Source organism: Rutilus rutilus, assembly GCF_951802725.1.
Source record: "Rutilus rutilus genome assembly, chromosome: 6".
NCBI lineage: Eukaryota > Metazoa > Chordata > Actinopteri > Cypriniformes > Leuciscidae > Rutilus > Rutilus rutilus.
This window is the reverse complement of record NC_140214.1, coordinates 30,400,624-30,425,488: the sequence shown is the minus strand read 5'-3', so window position 1 is coordinate 30,425,488 and position 24,865 is coordinate 30,400,624.

The window sequence follows — 24,865 nt, the reverse complement described above, 5'->3', positions numbered from 1 at the left end:
CCAATTCGGAAGGAGGGGCTTCATAGAGAAATAAAATAAAATAAGCAGAGCCTTATAAACAGACTTGGAAGAGAGCTTCTGCAACAATATATAAATCATGTGAACATTCAAACATGAAAACCTATTTTATTACACCCCAAAAACAAAATTAAGACTTTGTAAAAGTTCCATAATAGGCCACCTTTAACTTGGTATTGATATTTTCTAATTATGCAGTAACTTAGAAAAGTATTCAGATCCTTAACCAGATTTGCCAAAAACTCAAATTTAATATACTGTGCCTTTGAGGACTTGATTTGTGGCTCCTCTCTTGTGGCTCTGTGATATGCAGAACTCTTCATGGTTCATATGGTGCACCTTTACTTTCTAAGCTCTCTGAAGTGTGCAGCTGCTCTAAAGGTTCTTTTTTTTGGCTTCTTTCAGAAGTCTCCTTCAAAGAATTCTTTTAGCCAGTGTCAAGGTGGTTTGATGCTAGTTTTACTTCTAATTTCACCCATAGTTGCCACTAGCACAACCCATTTGTTTTGTATTCTTTCCTAATGTATTTGCTCAAATTGATCTTTAACATCTCTGAAACATCTCTTCATACATTAAAAAGCTTCAGATTCACAATTTAAATAATTTTAATGATTCTCTAGTAGAGGCCAATATTGTTAGGCAATTGTGTCCTCATTATTCCCCCCCATCTGTTTAAACTTGTGTGCTTCTGCACCACAAGGACTGAATATTTATGAAATTATGTGGTTAGTTAATGTCATGTTTTCAGTTAAACAGACACAACTAACATGTTAGGCAATACTATTTGACAGTTTTGTTTGTTTGTCCAAAGTTGGCACCATCTGGAATCTTCATTGCCGTCGTCTTAAATTTTGGCATCTGCTGGATCCAAACTGGAGCTGACGCAAGTCTGAGATGTTTGAATTTTTGGGTACACAATTTCTTTAATACATACATAATAATTAATGTAATAAACTATGTGAAAGAAAGACAAAGTTAATTTAAGCTTAATGACTACATTTATATCAATGTGGATTTCTCACGCGTGTTGCTGTAGTATTGGATTATAACGAGGGTGAACTCGAAGATGACGAAGAGAGGATGACGAAGAGATAATTAATAAAAATGAATAACAAAGATGACAAGACACAAGAATCAGGGAACACGGGAACAGAACAGCGTAATCCTCAACAAAATATAAAAGACAATAAAACAGTAACTGTAAACTCAAACTAAACAAAAGTCAAAATGCGAAACAAGTGACGTCATGAATAGGCCTTATTTGGATCAATGGGGTATGAAACCGATATGAACTTTAATTAATTTGTAATATGGTTGAACACAGTAAGTAGCCAAAAACTGTTGGCTATTTGACAGACAACATTAAACCACTGAGGCTGAAAATGCTGATGGTAAAACTTTCCATTTGTGTTATTTTATTCCACTCAACTGCTCAGGAAAGTCATGATGTAGTTTTACGTGCAATATACTTTACAACAAAACATAAAGGACCCTCATGAGCCGGCAGGGCATGAAATAGAGTATGCTTGGCTAACAGTTTATTCAAGGTTGAATAGGAATTCAATTAGACTGTTAGGGTGGGTGTGTCGATTTTGTGCCTGTTTGCCTTTTACTTTAGGATTTGACTGCGTATTAAAGGAAAAATCTGATGTAATTGGGTTGTTGATTAGTAATCTTACTCTCCTCAAGGAAAAATGTTCATTTATTCCTCTAATAAATATCACATATAAGCATCTGTTTCAGTCACCTGACACATGTCTACTTAATATTATTCCACATAAATATGTCTGTCTGTCCATGTCTGGTTATAGCTAAACCAAATCAATGCATTACTTATCACTCCACTAAACATACACATCTCATACAACGTTTATTTCTCTCTCACCTGACACTCAGTTATATTTTTCCATCCTTTATTTTATCAAGGCTCAGCTTGCATTTTTTTCTTTATCCCCATGCGATAAGCCTGTTATCACCCAAGTCTCTCCCAAGTGATTCACATAGCTTTGTAAGTGACAGAACCAATTTAACTGAGCTAGACTGTTGAGGAGGGAATGTCGGCAGCATTGGAGTGTTTGTCCTTGACTAACCCTCAGCTGTTGTCCCTGTTGTGGGTTTCATATCATTTCACAGTTTAGGAGCATCATAACACTTTAGTGCATTTAGGCTAAACAAAGTGTGAGAGCGTTAGTGGCATGAGGGGAATGTGAACTACAGTCTATAATGTTTGTGCCATGCTTGTGTGCAAAGATGACAGGACTGTGTTACATGCGTCTACTATTTATCACTATTCTACATGACCTCCAGTATCCCACGAGGAACCTTATGTTATCTAAAGCATATGTTTGCATATCCACTTATTTGTCAGCAAGAAAACATGAGGGATATACAATATGTTCCAAGCTATAGTCAAGGCCGAAATCTTTGAACATATACTGTTTGAATACTTCTGGCATTTCCGCCACCGGTTTTGATGTTGTCGTTATGTGTTGTGTTAAGAGTGAGGCAAAAGATGATTGAAATCTGATTTGACCTGCTAGCTAGAGCATCCAGACTGAGACACATATGTAAAAATCCAATCCGCATTTCCAACCACCTCCAAATGTGGTTTAAATCAGATAAAAAAAAAAAAAAAAAGATAATAATCTGATTTCATTTTTATTTTAATTTTTTTGCTGTCCAGACTTCCAAAAGCCATCTAAAAAAAAATCTGATTTGCTGACAGTCTGAACATAGCCAAAGTATTACAGGGAGGTGAAGGAAACGGAACAGAATGAGAGGCAGATCTAATTGCAGCTGTACTTTAACAGAATCCCAGCTAACAATTTTTGGTTCCCATAACGTTAGTTTTTGGTACCCAGAACATTCTCAGAATGTTAGTTTATGGTTCCCAGAACGTTATTTTTTATGGTAACCACCCAGCAACGTTCTGGGAACGTTATTTTATTGTTACATAAAAATAAAACCAAAAAAGAACGTTCCCCTAACGTAAGTATTTGGTTCCCAAAAAAATAACCAAAAAATAACATTAGGGGAACGTTCTGTGTTAACTGGGATATCAAAGACAACAACAAGAAACTGGCACACAGGAGAAGTAACAGCTTTACTAACATTGCAAAGACAATACAGGACAATAAACTGAAACAAACGGAGGGCTTAAATACACACAGGATAACTACAAACTAAACAAGACACAGGTGAACATAATTGGTAACCATGGAAACAAACTAGACACAGGGAAAGCAGGAATCAGGAACCAACAAACTAAGGGTGCGTTTACAATGTACTAAAAAAGGAATAGTTTTTCCTTCCCATTTTTCACGTACAGGTGACAACGTTGTCAAAATGATCCCCATTCATACAGATCCACGAATATGACTTAAATCACTGTATTATTAATGCCAGGCCAGTAGTTGGCAATGTCACTTTGTGAAGAAACGATGTGCCTATAGACTGAACACGTAATACGCATACACAAAACGCATAGACATAACACTATCGCTTTTGTCACGATCGCAGTGAATAGTCTAGAGAAGAAGATCAGAAGAAGAAGACTTAAAAAATAAAAGTATTTAATCAAACAAACTCAGATTATCCACAGGTAATGTAACATTGTGTCTACACACAAACAATAACCAACAACTGAACAGCAACACAAGAGGAACTTAAATACACAGTGATAACGAACTGAATTGCAAACAGGTGTGTGATAATAAATTAATAAATTGTCATTGCAACTTATGATCAAACAGGAAAAGAGAACACAGGAAACAGGAAACAAAGATGAACAACCTAAAAGTCCTTGATAAAGAAACTAACTTAACATAACCGTAACAGCTTTCAAAGCTTGCACTATGAAACTCGTTTTCAAAAGTTTACATTTTCAGGCACCTAGAAAACTGCCAAAATGCATACTAATCTTTCCGTTTTTAGTTGAAAACGGTGTCGGGCAAACGGCCCTAAATGACATTGCAAAAGGAAACAGAAACTGAGCTTAGAAGTTACAATTAGCTGATCACCATTAGACTTTGATTATTAGAATGTATTCGGTTTTGATGGTTGTAGAAAGGAAGTGAAGAAAAATCTGAGAAAAATGAATGTCCGTGAAGGCAAATTATATCACGGAAATTATTCATAATGAAGTAGTTCACCAGAACATTTTAATTTTCTCACCCTCATGTTGTTCCAAATCTGCATTTTTTTTTTTTTTTTTTTTTTTAATACAATGAAATTTTGATTTAAAATTGTTGACTGTTTATGTTGACAACAATTAAAATCCTAAGAGAACTTTTCTTGAAAATTGGGAATTGGTCTCCAAAAATGCTCAATCTGGAACCATATGATAGCATTAGAGGAACATTCTGTTTTCTGAGTAAATATCTAGTGAGACGATTTAGTGTTTTAAATCTGTTAACTTCACACAAATGCATTTTAATTTCAAACCACAAGGTGGGGCTACACTAGTGGGCAAGGCTCTGTGCTATGAATGTTTACACAAGGGATTTGATCTAGAGTTCAATATGGATAGGCCTACATTTGATCAATTATATGGAAATGACTTGAGAGCAAGGTGCTAAAAACACATGTTGCCTAAGAAGAACTCCATGCAAATTAGTGTGTGTGTACACCTGCTGCATGACAAATTAGTATAACATGAAATTATCTGTAGTTACTAATATTGAACAGAATTTATAGACGAGCTCTATGAACATCTATATAAAAATGTACAGAAGAAATTCAGACCACAGAATACCAGTTGCTCACTGGATTTGAATGGCAGATTTAATGTCTTTTTTTATTTTTTATTGTGTTACTCACAAATGTCAAAATTTAGCAAAGTTGTGGCAAATTTATATCATCATTGTTTGATCTGCTCACACACCCCTTAGGGTTAGGTTTAAGGGTAAACCTTTGTGATGAGATATTATCATAAAAGTCTGATCACAATCATACAAAAGATGTCTGGAAGTTAATAAGCGTTTCCAGATTCCAAAAACAAACATGGAATTTCCTGTAAACTCTTTTTAAGAATTGTTAAAACATTCCTCTTAAGTCAATTTATAAGACAATCCCATCAGTGAGTACAGTTCTGCCGTTGTTCCTTTTTAGATTTTTTTTTTTCTGAAATAACTTTTTATGGCAAGTTTCTCTCTCTCTCTCTCTCTCTCTCTCTCTCTCTCTCTCTCTCTCTCTCTCTCTCTCTCTCTCTCTCTCTCTCTCTCTCTCTCTCTCTCTCTCTCTCTCTCGCTCTCTCTCTCTCTCTCTCTCTCTCTCTCTCTCTGTGTGTGTGGGTGAAAACCTGTCCTTGGTCAAATTCAACCTCAAATTCTACACACTTATCACAGTATGATGAATTGCAACCAGTTCCTATCATTTATGGCATAAATTTAGAACTCAGAAGATACTATCTGACTATCAGATACTACTCGATGTAAAACTACTTGTATGATAATACATAAAACATTATCACTGTTCCGTGGTAGAATTTAGTTTAATAACAAGCACCAGTATCGATACTCTCCATATAATGGAATAACTGGTGAATTCAGAACATATGAGTGTTGATTAGAACTGCTGAATGTTAAAAAGGCAGATGTGACAGATCAGAGGGAACACACAAACATTCATGTCAACTACTAGAGAGACTTGTGACTTCCAACTCAATTTATGTAAGATCCTTCTGGTGTCAAATGCTTCGATTTTTCAGCCAAAAAGTGAGAAATCGTAGCCTGGAAGAAAGCTGGTATGTGTAAATGGAGACAGAAATCATTACACTAAATCCACCAACATCACCCCACAGAGATAAAAATTTATAATAGTCTCTGTATGGCTGAGTATTCTGCAGATCATTGCCAGCTTCGGTGAGTCATAAAACTGACAGATATGAAATCACTGCCAGAATCCTGTCTGCTCTATGCGGAGCTCACTGAGAGATTTGTCCCGAGCCCTAACCGGAACAGGATGAAGTCAGGAAAATTCAAATCAACGGATCAAGACTGTATCAGTGTGTCTTATAGTATTATGAGTGAACCTCACAAAATGTGTAGAGAAAATGTGTCTATATTTTACCCCCAAATGAACGAAAAGTCTTCCATTGTGACAAGTTCAATGGTCTGAATGATTCATTCACAAATCTGAGATTTGAACAAGACTGATCAGTTCTCCAGTTCAACTCACAGACTTAATGAATCTGTCATAGTTGTCAATTGGTCACTGAAGGGAAAAGACTTGACTTTTGCTGATTCATCATCTTGCTCCTCAAACAAGCTTCCTATCGAGACTCCATGAGCCATGATGAAGTGACCTCACTGTAAAATGGAGCAAACCGATTTGCATATGTATAGAGGATACAATCCAATGTAATGATACAATGTTTTAATGATGTTGCATCTATATTAATTTGCCAAGGATAATGATTATGATTAATTCCTTAATAACATTTCCTGTGTCCAATAAGGTGATATAAAGGTACAAAATGTTGGATGTTTCATATACTTGTAGTTTTTTTTTCTTTCTTTTTTTCGCTGATTCATTCAGGAAAGAAACAAATTTTTCAGAGTCATTGAATAATTTAATCAACTGATTTGTTCAAAAACACAAAGAGGTGATGACATGAGAAATCAAATAATAATAAAAAAATAATGCATATTAATGCATTTTCTTTTTAATAATTAAAATGCCTGTCATTATTATTCCTGACTTTACATCTTGTTCATTCTTATGTTTCGAAGTGTTATGCTAAAAGCTATATCACACAATTGTAAAATAAATTTTGTAACAGAGGATTGGACCTCTTTTGAACTAGCAAACAACAGACTCATTTCTGGTGTAAGAAGTTAAATGCTCAGAAGGTTCTTTTACACTGTAAAAAATAATTCTGTGGCTTAGTAAATATTACAGAAATATTTAACTTTATTAACTTAATAAAATCTCTGAATATCGTTTACTTGATTGTTTGAGTTAAACATACCAAAATAATTGAGTAAAAATCCAACAGTTAATTTGATCTAAAATTTACAGATATATTTAAGTTTTTTTCAATAAAATAATTTAGTATTTGACTAACCAATTATTTCTTTATAATACACTTAATATATTTGTGAAATTTCTAGCAAAATATTTGAGAATGTTGAATTAAACTGATCTGTTTCAAGAAACAAAAATGTAACTTAATTCAAATCAATATTAACACACTATATTTAACACACTCTTAAGAAATTGAGTAAGTTTACTCAATTAAAACAATTCACCCCTCCCCCACCCTCTGACGTGATGACAACTCAACGGTTGAGTGAGCGCCGGCTGTTTGAATTCTCTTCAGTCTCCAGAACAACAGTTCCCTTTCGTGGTCACTCTGAGTTACGTCGGATGACGACGAATGGGGTTTCGCTTAGAAAGCCTCTCACCTTCGAGTATACAAAACGAGCCAATGGCAAGAAAATGCCATGGGTCTGGAGAATTTGCATAGCGTAAGTCCGCCCCACGTCGTGGGTATATAAGGAAGTACGCTGGCAACATGCAGATATGTTTTCGCTTCGGAGCCAAGAGTTCTCTTCACTCCTGCAAGCCATTCTGAATCATCTTCACTCTACGAGACGAGCGGCTCTTCAGTGTGTTGGTGTGATGGCACGTTCCAGCTAGATCGCATTGCCTGCTGCTGATCTGTGCAGTGATCTGCCGACAGTATGTGTGTTTCTCCCTGGGCGCTTCAGCACTCTGCTGAGCTTTTTCCTCTCTCTAAAAGAGCTGCATACGGCACGTCTTTTTCAAGACGGCTCGGCCGTGTATTTACTGGATGTGGGCACGTGATTCATCTGCCTAACGGTCACGTGGATGAGTCATGTTTTCACTGCGGGAAAGTTTTCACTGTTCATTCGGGCTAGCCCTGTCTCCTCGCGTCTTCACGAAAGTCGTCGAGACAGCCCTTGTTCCCCTCGCGGGAACACGGGGTTCGCATCCTGAACTATCTCGATGACTGGCTGATCCTAGCTCACTCTCGAGACCAGGTTTGCGAACACAGGGACCTAGTGCTCCGGCACCTAGCTCGTCTGGGCCTTCGGGTCAACTGGGAGAAGAGCAAACTCTGCCCCGTGCAGAGGATCTCTTTTCTCGGTATGGAGATCGACTCAGTCGCCATGTGCACGCAGCTTACGAGCAAGCACGCGCAGTCACTGCTGACTTGTCTTCGCCAGTTCGAGGACAAGAGTGCGGTTCCACTGAAACTATTTCAGAGGCTCCTGGGGCATATGGCATCCGCAGCCGCAGTAACGCCGGTCGGATTGCTTCATATGAGTCCACTTCAGCTTTGGCTTCGCGATCGAGTCCCGAGGTGGGCATGGCAACACGGCACGCTCCAAGTCCCAGTGACTCCGGCCTGCCGTCAGACCTTCACCCTGTGGACAAACCTCAGTTTTCTTCGGGCCGGAGTGCCCTTAGAACGAGTTTCCCAGCATGTTGTTGTATCAACAGATGCCTCCACTACGGGCTGGGGCGCCATGTGCAATGGACATGCTGCCGCGAGCTCCTGGACAGGACCCCAGCACCTTTGGCATGTCAATTGCCTCGAGTTGCTGGCTGTACGTCTCGCCCTGCACCGCTTCCATGCGTTGCTCAGGGGTCAGCACGTACTAGTTTGATCAGACAATACCGCGACAGTAGCGTACATCAACCGCCAAGGTGGTCTGCGCCGTATATCGCAACTCGCTCGCCACCTCCTCATATGGAGTCAGAAGAATCTGAGGTCGCTTCGAGCCATTTATATTCCGGGAGACCTGAACCTTGCGGCCGACAAGCTGTCTCAGCTTCGGCCTCTCCCTGGAGAATGGAGACTCCATCCCCAGACGGTTCAGCTGATTTGGGATCAGTTCGGGGACGCACAAGTAGATCTGTTTGCCTCCCACGACTCGTCCCACTGCGACCTGTTTTATTCCCTGACCAAGGGCACGCTCGGCACGGATGCACTGGCGCACAGCTGGCCGTGGGGCCGATGCAAGTATGCGTTTCCCCCAGTGAGCCTTCTTGCGCAGACCTTGCGCAAGATCAGGGAGGACGAGGAGCAGGTCATTTTGGTTGCCCCGTATTGGCACAACCGGACCTGGTTCCCAGAACTGGTACTCCTCACAACAGCACCTCCCTGGCCAATCCCTCTGAGGAAGGACCTGCTTTTTCAGGGACGGGGCACCCTATGGCACCCTCGTCCCGATCTTTGGAACCTCCACGTGTGGCTCCTGGATGGGACGAGGCAGGTTTGAGTACCCTACCACCAGCGGCGGTGGCTACCATCACTTCCGCTAGAGCATTGTCCACGAGACATGCCTATGCGTTGAAGTGGAACCTCTTCGTCAACTGGTGTTCTTCGAAACATCAAGAACCCACGAAATGCCCAATCAGTGTCGTGCTTTCCTTCCTGCAAGAAGGGTTGGGTCTCCCTCCACCTTGAAAGTGTATGTTGCCACCATTGCCGCACATCACGATGCAGTTGATGGTAAGTCTCTGGGAAAGCACGACCTGATCATCAGGTTCCTGAGGGGAGCGAGGAGACTGAATCCTCCTCGCCCTCCTCTCGTACCCTCTTGGGACCTCTCAGTGGTTTTAACTGCCCTGCAGAGCGCTCCCTTTGAGCCTAAGTTCCTGTCAATTAAGACAGTGCTCCTGGTTCCATTGGCCTCCATCAAGAGGGTAGGGGACCTGCAGGCATTCTCGGTTGACAAAGCGTGCCTGGAATTCGGGCCGGGCTGAGTTCCTCCAGCACTGTCGACGTCAACGCCAGAGTTATGCCACCGGCAGCTTCGCACTTGGCTAGGTGCCTACATATGCATGGTTCCCCCTCTGGGCGACCCCCACATGTGTATTTCCACTGAAAGCCTCTCTGAGCATGTGTCTTTCCCTCGGCAAGCCACCTTGCCACACATGGGGTTGAAATATTCCACCTGCGGCTGGACACCCCAGTGATACTCCATATGCAGCCCCTCTGGGTCATATGTGTATTCCAAGTCCCCCCCTTCGGGCTGGGCATGATTGCATATTTCCGTTGAGATATGCTTCCCAGTGTACCTTGGTATTCCTGTGTTAAGTAGGAGTCCTTCGTCCATGCTAGTCTCACGACAGGGAGCTCAGACTTGCACAGGGCACTGGAAGACAGCCGAGGTGGCGTGATTAAACTGGGGACCCCATTCGTCGTCATCCGACGTAACTCGGAGTGACCACGAAAGGGAACGTCTCGGTTACGTATGTAACCCTCGTTCCCTGAGTAGGGAACGGAGACGTTACGTCTCCCTGCCACTTCCGCTGTACCGCTGGAATGCAGGAGTTCAGTCTCGGCTCCTCAGCGAAGAAACATATGGCATATAAGAAACATTGGCTCGTTTTGTATACTCGAAGGTGAGAGGCTTTCTAAGCGAAACCCCTTTTGTCGTCATCCGACGTAACGTCTCCGTTCCCTACTCAGGGAACGAGGGTTCTACCAGAAAGACTCAGGAGAATTAATACTGTGACAATGAACATTTATTTAAGAGCTCAGCAAACAATCAAATTCTTTGGCGTAGGCCCCGTCCGTAACTCGCATTCCGAGGGTACGGAATCTGCATATCCTGCCTGAAGACGATGAAGCGACAGCATCTGCGAACTCAGACATGTGTAAGTACCACCCTTTTATACTGGCTATTAGGATATGATTGGATAGATGAGAAGGTAATACATGACGTGAACGATTGAGTCTTCCTGGCAGAACTTGCGCTAGGCTTCATTTACATACGTAACCGAGACGTTCTCAGCGTCGCAGATTTGGTGCATTTCCTCTGTGAAATTCAGGTTTGTGTATATTTGATTTTATCTATAAAATCATTACTGTGCTTTAAATCATTTTATTTAATGCAAAACAACATACAGAGGCGTAATTCGACACCTAAACGAGAGTCGCGCCTGTCTTTTCACGTTATTGAAACGCCTTGCATAAACACACGACTTTATTCCTAATGATAATGAATATAATTAATTTGGATGATAAAATGTCCTCAGAACTGTCACTTTTTGTTTATTGGCAGGTTATGAAGTCAGTCGCTCGCAGCATCTTTTGGCTATGAGTGAAATGCAGGACGGCGGTATGAAGTTCGAAGTTCACCCGCAGAGCGCGAGTCCGTCTCCGGCACGAGAGCCAGTGCTGATCCGGTGGATATTGGATAACAGACTGGTTGATTACACTTGAATTAGGCTACCTGAATGTTTAAATGTTTCATTTTTACTTCTAAAATGTTTGTTAAATGAGTTTAAATGTAGGCAATATTGTATACATGTTAAAAACAGTGTAAAATGTGCTGTATTGCTGTACTCATCGACATAAAGGCCAATGTCATGTAACGTATATTGGTGGTTGTATGGAATAGGTTACTATTTTACAAAGGTTTAGAGGAAATAAAAAAAGTTAATATTACTCATAAATAAAAACAGTTCATATTACTCATAAATATTGTTTTTTAAATGTTTAAATGTTAAATTATTTCTACTCAATTTTATTTGTTAATGTACCAGATGCAGTTACTCAGATTTACTTATTTTTTTTACTTGCATTTACTCAATTCATACAGTATATTTAATTGATTTCACAGCTTTAAAATGTACAAATTTTTTTTGAGTGTAAAAATGTTTCACCAAAAAAATTGAGTAAATAATAGTTAAACTTTTTACAGTGTAGGCACTCTTTTCTTTTCCTTCCTTATACCTGTCCACTGAGCTCTCTAAAATTACACTCGCAGGTGTAAGTTATGGCCATCATATACAGTGCTATGCATAAGTTTAGACACCCATACTAAAGTTGACTAAAAAGAGGAATAAAAAATCATCTTTTGGAAACTGAACTTAATGCCTTAATTAAAAAAATTAGGAAAAATCCAACCTTTAAGGACACCAATTTTCTTTGTGAATGAATAATGTATCGTAAATAAATAAATGTTCTTCCTTAAAATACAGGGTGCATAAGTTTGGACACCCCTATGTTAAATTCCCATAGAGGCAGGCAGATTTTTTTTTTTAAAGGCCAGTTACTTCATGGATCCAGGATACTATGCATCCTGATAAAGTTCCCTTGGCCTTTGGAATTAAAATAGCCCCACATCATCACATAGCCTTCACCATACCTAGAGATTGGCATGGTTTTATTTCAGTTAGCCTAATAGCTAGTTTGATTTGCATTGAGAGATGATCTTATGGAAAGTACCCCATGCCGATCTCTAGGTATGGTGAATGCTATGTGATGATGTGGGGCTATTTTAATTCCAAAGGCCAAGGGAACTTTATCAGGATGCATAGTATCCTAACAAAAAAATAAAAAAATACTTAAAAATAAAAATCTGCCTGCCTCTATGGGAATTTAACATAGGGGTGTCCAAACTTATGCACCCTGTATTTTAAGGAAGAACATTTATTTATTTACGATACATTATTCATTCACAAAGAAAATTGGTGTCCTTAAAGGTTGGATTTTTCCTAATTTTTTAAATTAAGGCATTAAGTTCAATTTCCAAAAGATGATTTTTTATTCCTCTTTTTAGTCAACTTTAGCATGGGTGTCTAAACTTATGCATAGCACTGTACCAGCATCTTGCTTGTGTGATAGCTATTGCTTTAGTTCCTCATGTTGGAACCAACAAGCAGAGCAAATTAAATTAATCTCTTTAGATTTAACAATGCTTTATTCAACCGTTTTCTAGTGTTGTTAGCATTATTGTTGCTGATTTTGATGTAATGTCTAGTAACTTGTCTTGTCTCATGTCTTGCGATGTCAGGATGAACATCTGTTTGACTGTCTGTTACTGTCTGTGGGCTGTGTGTTGTCTTTTGTACAAATTTTTTAAATTGTTTTACAAAGTATTTATGTTTATGTTATCCATCCATCCATCCATCCTTTATTTAACCAGGGAGATCCCATTGAAATATCACAATCTTTTCTTCAGGGAGACCTGGTCAAGATGGCAGCATTCACAGTTTCACTCAAAAAACAAGGACAAAACAGTACTCAAACCAAACAGTTGATAAAAATAGGGTCAAGAAAAGCATTCGCAAGACTCTTTTAAAACAGATTGCAAAATGGATTTAAAAGTATTCAAAGATGGCAAAAACCTTTAGTCTCAAAAATATCCTGATGTATTTTAAGACTTTACACTATATTCTCTTGATATGTACATTTCTGCAAAAAAAAAATAAATAAAAAAAATACAATGAAGCACACAATATTGGATAATTCATGGTAATTCATACAGTCGATACATTTTCAGAGTTACTTAAGTCATTAAGTACAAGTCATTTACTTCAGTAAATGAATTTGACTAAAAACAACAAATCAAAGGTTTGGTTGCATTGACAAGTTATTGTATGTTCACAGTTTTTCTTGGATAGATTGTGAGATTGCTCCCATTTTAGTTCTCAGAAGGTTGTCCTTGTGTTATTTAAAATATCATACCTCACTACAATCTCATGCTAATAAACTCATTGATGATTATTTATTTATGATAAATGCTAAATAACTATGAGCCAATAAGCAGTTAAAATGCTCATCCAGAGCAATAACAGGTCCATGATAGTAGCTGACATTATTTCTCACGTGGGCTTAGGATCAAGGGATTTTGCTGCATGGATTATCAGTATTTTATACTCTTTCTGCCTAGGCTGCCTGTCCATCTGCCCAAGATGGCAAGAAATAGAAAGCTGAGATCTTCTTGCTCTGTCTTGCTAATGAGTCCTCAGGGGCTCTTGAGTGAGTCCTGAGTCAGACGCCATTGGAAAGAGAAGTCACTCCAGATAGTCATAGCCCGTGGGCTAGATATAGAGAAATCGGACAGATGTCCCAGTGGGGCCGAGCTCGCAGGTGAAAGACCCTATCCATATGTTAATTAAACACTTGAGGCAAAGGTTGTCCATTATTTCGCTCTGCTTAAAATTCAGCCATTTCATGACCAGAGTATGTCCTCCAAAAACTGCCTGTCAGCCTGGAAGGAAGCTTGAGGAGAGGCCCCACTGGAGTTTTTGGCAAGCATTTCCACAAATGTACAAACTCCTGAAAAGGAGTGTCATTAAACAGAATCCTAATTTTGTGAATATTTGGATGGTATGATGTAGTGTGCAGGAAAAATCAGCTTACACTGAGGAGTTATATGCTTGTTTTAATTAGGAGTTTTAACATATCTGCTTCAGCCAGTAGGTCAAGATTAGTGTGGCCCCCGTTAGCCCCTATAAACCTTAATATGTTAGCAGAACTCAAAACATTTGAGGTAATCAGTCACATCAAAATATTTAAGTTAATAAACTCAAAGATTAAGTTAGGAGAATTTTAAATTTCGATTTATATTCGATTATATTTTGATATGCATTCTTGACCGAATCATTCTTTTAAGCCGGTAACCATCAGCCAGTAAACCAATAAGCATGTCCAGAAATTAACGAATAAAATACAGACAGAGTTGAAAGTCATCTTTTTGGTCATGTACAATTCATAAAGAACCAAAAGACCCTCTGATAAACCTCTGGAAATCTAGTATAACCCTTAAAAAAACGTAGACAGTTGAAACCATCTTTTTCGGTTCATTTCGAGTCTGTTGTTTTTGATTTGTTCATTTTTAACCGGTTCTTTGGTTCAATAATAAATCCGTCTGGACATGTTCATTGGCTTATTAGGTGCTGCAAAAGGATTGTGCGTGCTACTTCACATGTGTGTCATCAACCCAGAACTAAAGTTCAATTCAGTTTGATTCTATGAACTGGCTAAATGCTGCATTCACGCCATGTCGTAGTTACTGTAATTATCATATGACAACCCATGATGTTCTACTCAGAGCTGTTCATGCCCTTGTACTCGGATTTATGCATTTCTAGGGCAACACTAGCAATGCTAAAATGCATCTGCAGTGGTCAGGTGGTACAGTGGTCACATGGTGCAAGTCGGAGCTCTCAGAAAAATCTGAGTTTAAATAACGGTCACGGTTGAAATAACGAGTTCTACGAGGGCGTGAACACTTTTTACAAGTAATGACGGCAATTCCAACATGGCATGAACAGACTTTTAGCTCAGCTTAAAATAATAAAGTTATTGAGTTCACTTAACGTTTTTCTATTAAATGGTTAGTTCACCTAAAAGTGTAAAATACTTTTTTAAAAGACCTAAAAAACTTTTGTTAATTTTCATAACACAAATAAAGATATTTTTAATGAAATATAAGAGCTTTCTGTCCCTTTATTGAAAGTCTATTCACTCAAAACTGTGACACTTCAAAACGTCAATAAAGAGATTGTAAAATAAATCCATATGAATCGAGCAGTTTAAGCCAAGTCCTCTGAATATTTAATTTAGGCTCTTTTTTCACATTTAACATTGATCAGCAAACATACAGAGCACATTATATATGGTAACTGGAAGCTCAAACATGCTTGCTTGATGCGGGACAACCAATGAGGTTCATTCTCGCCTGTCACAAGAGCTTCTGCAAGAACCAGTGATTTAATTTAATTTAATGTTTATTCTCGCACATCAAGCATGTACGGTTGAGCTTCTATTTATGTTAGTTGTTCAGATGTGAAATAAAGGCTATAAATTAAATAATCGTATTCATAATGTAAAGCGATCATGTCTCTTCAGAAGACTTGAATTAAACCGCTTGATTCATATGGATTTATTTTACGATCTGAATGTTTTGAACTGTCAGAGTTTTGGGTAAACAGACTTTCAATGAAAGGAGAGAAGTCTCTCAGATTTCATTAAAAATCATCATCATTTGTGTTCTGAAGTCTTATGAAATTAAAGTCTTAAGGGTTTGGAATGACATGAGGGTGAGTAAATGATGAATGTAAATGTTTTGGGTGAACTATCCCTTTGAATATAGAATATTTAAATATGAACTGTCAGTTATATTTGAGAGAAATATTTCATTTAATACATTTCACTGTTCGGTTTTACAGTCTTTCTGCAAAATGCATCTTCTCCATTGATGCCCTTTCAAAAAAAAAAAAAAAAAAACAATGAAATGAATTATTAATTAAAAATTACATTACAATAATGACACTGACATATAGCTTGATAACTCATGATCTGACAGCAGATCCTAAATCAGGACAATGCGTTTTTCTCAGGCACTCTTTACTTAAACTGTCTGACAGAAGGGTCAATGGCGTTCAAGCACATCTTTCAAAATAAAAGTATCGCATCAGAAAAACATTTAGAATATGTTTTTTTGGATGTTGATTTTGACTACACACTCAAAACGGTCTTGCGACCCGCCAGTTGAGAAACACTGATCAACAGCTCTTATTATTATTACTAGAAAGTTGTTAAAAGTTCTCAGCCATGTTCCTGCCAGACTACATTTCACACATGAGATTTAGACCACTTCAGAAGTCATAAGATTTTCAGCTGCTAAATAATTACAGTATATTCAACATGTCATATTCCTCCAGGCCTCAGAACTAGGGGGTTGCATGGACTCATAGGCCAGGCTTGTGCAGCTTGTGGTTTTCAATCATTTAACTGCATCTATCTGTAGCAAAAATTACTGGACTACTGTTATTGGGACCCAGGTGGTCACAAGGAGAATTAGCACCAGAAAGCATGTAGTAAGTTAGTTCAGACTATGTTTTATCTCAAAAGTTCATTAAGTACAAAATGTGATAAACAGTGCTCCCCTGTATTTGGTCAGAATTAAACAGAATCCTCGATGCAGTTCTCCATAGATTGACACAGGTGTTTTCCTCCACACTCCCACGTTTCATTCAGTCTACTCTTTCTTTGCGATTATCTGTGAGGTCACTGGCAGCAAGGGCCATAGTATCTTTTCCAGAACTATGTAATATGGATGTTACCAAATCTCCCTAGCTTTATGATGTGGCTTTGTCAGGATCTAGCTCTCTTAACAAGCGCGGATGAGCCAGATCAGCACCTTGGATGAGCCCTTCTGGGCTCTGATGGAGGCTTAAGGCTTTCAAATTAGGAGTTAGAGGCAGGTCTGACACTAATCTTTTAATCTGTAATACATCTGTCTATTTCTCTTCCCTATCCAATGATTGTGCAAAGGATTTAGGTGAGATCATTTTCCATGGAATATGAAGTGTTGTTGGGTTTTGGAGCTGGTGTGGACCCATGAGCTCATGCTGAAGCTAATTGCATCAATACTATTAACTGATGAAGTTCATTTTCTGCAGTGGACCACTGTGGCTCCAAAAGCACAAACAATAGGGGAGATTTTTTGCAATAGATGGTCACAGATATCAGTTTATGGACCACCTTGGGTATAGAAATTCAGCTTTGCATCACAGTAACAAATTACATTTTAAATTGCAATATTGTTTCACAATATTACTGATTTACTGCATTTTGATAAATACAGCATTGGTGAGCAAGAGACAAAAACATAAAAAAAAAAAAAAATTCCAAACAATGTGACCCATTACAGTAGAAAAAGACACATAAAAAAGAGATGCATAAATCTCCAAAAACTCTCCTTTTCTGTGCCACCTAAAAATATAACCAGCAAATAGTTTTGAAACAAGATGAGCGTCAGAAAATACCCCTTTAATTTGCATCGCAAGTGTTTTATCTTCAAAGTATTGATGCTAATTCAGGATTCACAGTTAACAATGGTTTTAATAGCTGCTTTTACTATTAGAAACACTGTTTTTGCAACTTTTTGTTTAGAATGAATTGATACTTTACATTAGCACACCTTAAATGCACATTTCAATAACTGACAGCAACTTTTTTTTCAAATTCTGGTTAAGTTGACCTGAGTTTTATCTGCCTAAGTTTCTGTAGTGGATTGGCTCCTGCATAATTACTCAGCGAGGCCCTAGAGGTGTGAGGAGTAATTGGAAATCATGCCGCCCCCTCAGGTGAAGCCATACATTATAAATGACACCTGTCGCCCACCCACTTTGCCAGTTGTGCGTGGGCGACCGTGAACGATTAATCTGACTGGCTGCAGTTGGTGGACAAGTGTGCAGCCCCTGTACAGGGAGCGATAGTGGAACATGGCAGAGGGCACATTGAGGTCCTCGTTTCTTCATATTAGAGTGAGCTGAGCAATCCTCATGCAATATTTCATCCATCATGTTTTTGTAGCAGACGAGGTTATCCGTTGCACTACGCAGAGTAAGCGAGAGAAGATTGAGACCTGCTCTTTAATTACCGTACTTACGCATGGACGCACTCTCCTATGTCTTTATTAATGCCTACAATTAATGCAGAATGTGTGTGTCAACATCCAAATGCGATTTGATTTCCTGAGAGATGCATCTTAAATCGGCTGTGACTGGATGGAGGATTGTTTCTGCTTCTGTGTATGATGCAGGGCTCGTGAAGGGTAAAGTCATTAATATGTGCTCCTCAAATGCAGAGCGAGCTCCTTGGAGAGGACTACTGCAGTCTTGTGCACTGGCATGAATACACACAAATCCAAATGAAGCACAAATGCATAAATATTATATAGTTTTATGCATTATATATACATGCACACATACTCTACATCACATACATAGGCCTACATGCATACATACATGATCTTCAATCTTGATTCAGGAAATCTGGACAAAAAATGGCTGTGTTATGTCATTTTCCTGATCATTAGAGATTCCCAAACTCCGTCCAAAACCCATTTGACATAAAGTAAAGTACCACTGAAAATGGAATTATTTCAATAATTTAACAGCCCATTTGCATGTTCACGGTTCTCTGATGGTCACATGACATTCAGGTTGTATTTTGATTTATTTTAATTTGACATTGTTATGATTGACCTGCAACCCTGCAAGGATTGGCGGTCTGGAGAAAGGGTGGGTGGACAGATTGTTGAATTAATTACAAAGCCCAGTTTGGGAAACCCTGACGTGATATGATGTTTAATGTTGTTGATAACAAAGAATGGAAAGTCTTTCTTCCTCTTTGTAATTTTAGATCAATATGGTACAAAATAATTCTTTCAAATCTATGTGATAAATGTTAGTTAGGTCAAAAATAATGTAAAAACAATCAAAAAAGTACTCCGACTACATTACCTAAAATGTGTATTCTAATTGACTGCATTACTGACTTTCGTTATGCAATTTGTATTGATTTGTAATTACTAACAGACTGCAATTTCTGAGTAATCTACCCAGCAATATATATATATACTGTATGCAGAGCCGGACAGTAACGGAGTACATTTACTTAAGTACAGTACTTAAGTACAATTTTGAGGGATCTGTACTTTACTCAAGTATCATTTTTGGGGAGTACTCATGACTTTACTCAAGTACATTTGAGAGGCAAATATTGTACTCTTTACTCCGCTACATTTATATCCATAACTGTGAGTACCCGTTACTTCTTCAAAAAAAATAAATTAAAAGGAAAAAAGAAAAATCTCGGAAACCCTTAATTTGTGTTTCCCTCTCAAACGTGATTGGATTGTGCAGGCGCCACTGATTGGGACAGCCTATCAGCAATCACCTTCAGCTTTCCGCCAAAGTCAACTCCATGGTCAGATTTAGATAAGAGACGAAACCATGGACGAAACAATGGATGAAGACGCGGCAGGTCCATCCCGGGAATGTGCCAACCCGTGGCCCCACCTCGCCAGACTATTTCAATTTTCTGAACAAGTTAATGATAGTTTTCGCTTCAAGTGTTTGCCGTGTTTACCAATGTAAGCACTGTGGCAGTAGTAATGCAATATTTAGAAAATGTACTCTTGTACTCTTGATACTCAAGTACTTTTAAAAACAAGTACTTCAGTACTTTTACTTAAGTAGACATCTGACTGTAGTACTTTTACTTGTACTTGAGTAAAATTTAGCAAGGGGTATCTGTACTTTTACTCAAGTAATGAAGCTGTGTACTCTGTCCGCCTCTGACTGTATGTATATTTTACTTCATCATGCCTACATTAATGTCATTGTGAGATCTGCAGCAATATTTACAAGGGAGAGAGAAATGCTCATTAAATAGTCTCACACTTCCAGGAGATCAGGATCACAAATTACTTCTGAGAATTGCTCTATTTTGAGGCACTGTTGAATCTCACATTAGCGGCGGACACTGTGCACACTGGAGTGAGAGTGGGGAGGAGAGGGTCAGATTATTGTCACACTAATGCACTGGTACATTAATGAGCATAATTTACGGTAATTAGTTCTCGATGCTTAAGTCTGTGGCAGGAAACCGTTTGAGTAATAAATAAGAAATAACATATTACAATAAATATGAAGGAATTGAGGTTATGCTGCCAAATGAAAAGGATTTTAAAGCATTTTGATGATTTGTTTTAATTTATCATAAAGCTATTGGAGGGCCTTATGAATAAAATGTATTCTAGGAATCTAAAGTAAAAATAGCTCCAAATCCTTTACTTTAGCACTGAAATTAGGAAATTTGCATACTTTTTCATTCTGAACTAAATGTGGTGCCACTTCAGCTGGGCCTCATGAGAGTCTGCAGAACATCTTGTTGATGTTTAATATGTTCCTGCTGTCTTACATTGGCAGGGATTCTGTGCCAGCAATTTTACTCCATTATGATAGAGCCTATTTGTACGTTTAATTCTGTCATTTTACCGGGAACGTTTTGTCCTGTCCTTATCACCTAGAATAGATGCATAAGTCCAGCCTATCCTTTCTTGATGTTTTGCATCTGTAATAACCATCATTTCTAAATGGCTTTAAAATAGCCAATTGCAAAAGCAATAAGAGAAGCTCTTCTAAGTTCATATTGCTCCAAATGGACACTTATTGCATTTATTGACACATTGTTATTGTTTCTTTTAATTTATAGGCTTAACTTTTAAATCTCTGAAACTTATTAATCAAAGAATCCTGAAAAAGACAAATGTATCACAATTTGAATTTTCCCCCAAAAATTATGCAACAGAACTGTTCAACTTGAATAACATTAAGCTGACTTTAAAAAATGAGTTGATTCTTGAATCATTTATAAATAATTTATGAGTTAAAGCAATGTAAAAATATATGATGTCATAACTTATTATCATATAATTTTTTATTGTGTACCGATGTTTCTTAAAGCATCAAATCAGCATATTAGAATGATTTCTGAAGGATCATGTTACACTGAAGACTGGAGTGATGATGCTGAAAATTCAGCTTTGCCATCACAGGAATAAATTATATTTCAAAATATATTCAAATAGATTCAGAATATTACAGATTTTTTTTTTTTTTTTTTTTTTTTTAAATAAATGCCCCGAAACACTGTTGTCATCTAAATTAATGGCCAAATGCATAAAAAGTTTTCTTTTTTTAGTTTAATGTAAACAGAGGCTATAAGATAAGAGTATATTGCTATCTATGCTTAATGCAGAAAATGGACTTCTGCAGCAACGATTCAGGGTTTGCTAACAATGTATCTCTAAGTCAGATAAACCCTCTCCAGTCAATGTTCTCTCCACACCCTCAGTGTATGACACTTGGAAACTAAGCCAATTATAGGGACTGTGCATCGGGCTCCATGGGTTGAAAAGAGACGTAAATTACATTGTTTTGTGGTGACCAGCCATAGATTTTTCAGTCAGAAGAATAAGAGGAACCATACTGAAGTAGCCAGGTGATTTGAGTCTTGTGCTCTTTGGCACTTCATTTAGTGGGCTCATCTTCCCCCTGAATAATCAAAGACAGGATCCCAAGGGAATATAACCACCACCAATTATTTCACATATGCTATAAATGGACTTCCTGGCTCCATTTCGAACTAATTACAGCATTGTGAGAGTGGGCGAACTGAAAAAGACCAAACGTGGGCTGGTTTGTTGTCACATCTTGCTGTGGTGAATGGAAATGAATAGAATTACTCAAAAGCGCAAGTGCTGTTAAAAGGAATGTTTCTCTTTGTGTCTGTTTGGGGATTTGGATGACTTCTTGAAATTGAGGTGGGTGTATGCGTCATAACAGTTTAAGCTTAAAGAATGCATTTCAAAGCATGCATTTATACATTAATTATGCTAGAAAAATGGCTTTATTTCCTCTGTCATGCTGGGATGCCCTGGAGCACTCGTTGCTGTTCACATTTTGTTCCTTTGCATTGGCCTAAAACCAAAGACAGAATTCTGCTGTATCATTTTGAAGTTGGGACTTAAGTCCCCAGATAAGACTTCAAGAAGAAAGGTCTACACTAATAAGACAACTTGGCTGAGAGACCTTTTTAACCTCCAGTGTTCTTAAACAAGAAACAGGATGTTGCTTTTAGTAATCCTCAGTGTAAGCAGAGTGTACTGTCATCTCAATGAAAGATAGACAGACGATGGCAATTATAACCTTAGCTATATAAATTATGGCTAAATCAAGGGACATTACAAAACTTGCGTTTAGAAATATCATTCAATATTCAGGGACAGTTGTATTATTGGACAAAACCCATATCCCAGAAAGCTTGACAGTGTCTTTTGTGTAATTATTTGCCTGTTTGTTGAAAGAGCAGGAAGAGAAAGATTATTCATTTCAAGTAAGGCAAGGAGAACTACAGTATCTATTTGGGCAGGAGTCCTGGACCGTGGAAGTTGAAGTTTGCAAAATTTGCTCGTGTGGGAAATGTTGACATTGGGATCTCTCCAGGTCAAGAGTTAAAGGAAGCTTTCCTTTATATATTACCATATTTGGAAGACCTCTCTGGACAAAACTTCTCTTCCTTTTGTCATTATTCCCTCCAGTGAATTTTCAGCATTATCCAAATGTCACAGGATATTCAACTCAGGAATAAAACCCAATAAAACCATATCAAAATGTGGGCCTATCCCACTGAAAAATTGTCAATCAATATCATTTATCACTTTTTAAAGTTATATTCTAGGTTCTGTAAAAGTTAAGCTAAATTGACATCATTTACTGCACAATGTTGACTCTATGGAAAGTTGTTCTTGTTATCATTATGATCATTTTAGGGATTTATGTATGTTGTCACGGTAACAAAGTTCCCTTTCAGTCGCTCACGTTCGACGTAGTCGACGTATTGACTGAATAGGATCACGCTTAAGGCCTATTTATACTTCTGCGTCGAACTGCCGCCGTAGCTACGTCGTAGGCTGTGTGTAGCGCGCGTACCCTACGGCGTAACCTGACGTGCACCTCTCCAAAAATGTAACAACGCGTCAATTCTACGCGGACGCCAGCGCTGTGATTGGTCTGCCAGAACCCCTCCCTCGGGGTTTCACATGCTCCCTAGGTGCGCGTCAACGCGGACAACAACACAGAAGTATAAATTAAAACCAACACGTTGCCTACGGCGTATAGGCTCCGGCGTAGGTCCGACGCAGAAGTATAATGAGGCCTTTAGGGAGCCTGTCATCTTCGAGTATTGTTAAAACGAGCCAATGTACATTGGCGTGCATGAATTGCATCTCACGCTCACGTGTATAAACACGGAAGCGGATGCACGCACCACTTGTCTTTCGCTTTGGGGCCGATCGGCGTCGATGTCTCTGAAGATGTCTCTGCTGTTTTTTACAACGAGCGAGTGTGTCGGTGTTCTTCTAGGAAGACTCTCTCAGTGCTGGTGGTTCTACAGCACGAGTGCAGCGGTGATCGCGAGCTTTGAGCTCTCAACTGCTGTTTTAACAGCATCAAATTTCTGTGTTTGTTGACACAGCCGGTGGAGCCCCCTGTTGAGCACGCTGGTCTCTCTGTAATGGACTGACCAGCCTTTTATTTGGGGCCCCTCCAGTGGACAGGATGCCGATTGCAGCATCGGAGGGTAAGCTGACCTCTGGAAATGATGACTCGGCTGCGTTATCTCCCTCTAGGAGTGTAACGTTGCCCGAGCCAGATCCAGAAACATCAGCTATGCTGAAGCGGGCCGCCGAGGCTGCCTTTCTTTCCCGAAGTGCATGGAGAGCTTACCAGGTATTGGATGGCACCTTTCTCTGCCAGAAACTACCCGAATAGCTTTTCCCCCCTCACTACCCTTGACGGAGGAACGGTGAAGGGTTGCGAGGCTATCCCTCCAATGGAGGGGTCTGTCGCGACACAGGTGCACCTGTTCGTTGTTGGTGTTCTTCCCAACTAAGACCCCCTAAGGTGTTTCGATCACTTCTGTGCTTTTTTCCTGCAAGATGGGTCGAAGGGAGGGTGCAGTGGATCTAATCCTTAGGGAAGCACGACTTGATCGTCGGGTTCCTTAGGGGAGCAAGTAGACTGAATAAACCGCCTTGCGCCCCCTCTATACCTTCCTGGAAACTTGATTTGACTTGACTGACTGGTTGCGTCTCCCCCTGTTATCGGCTGGAGCCACCTCAGTGACATTCCATATGTTGTACTGCCCGGTACTTCACTCAGTCCATATGTGTTATCCTCCACATGTTACCTCCCTACGGGCAGGATGTGGCTTCCGCAGTGTATGCCTTCCAACGAAAGGTTAACGCTTTCCCAGTGGTCTTGTGGAACAGCAGTGACTTTCCTGGCCTAAGCCCTGTCCTATCTCCACCTCAATATGCGGGAGGATCAGGAGGCTTTTGTCTAGGCACTGGAAGGTGGCAGCACTAGTGGCGTTTTAATCGGGATCCCAATCAGTCGACACCAACGTGAGCGACAGAAAGGGAACGTCTAGGTTACGTATGTAACCCTCGTTCCCTGAAGGAGGGTACGGAGACGTAGTCCCGTCGCCACTATTGCTGGACCACCGCTGACTCCGGGCTCCGCTTGGCTCCTCAGCGAAAAACAAGTGGTGCGTGCATCCGCTTCTATGTTTATACCCCCGCTGCGGGGCGGAGCGCGAGATGCAATTCACGCACACCAATGTACATTGGCTCGTTTTAACAATACTTGAAGATGACAGGCTCCCTAAGCGTGATCCCAATCAGTCAACATCGACTACGCCTCCATTCCCTCCTTC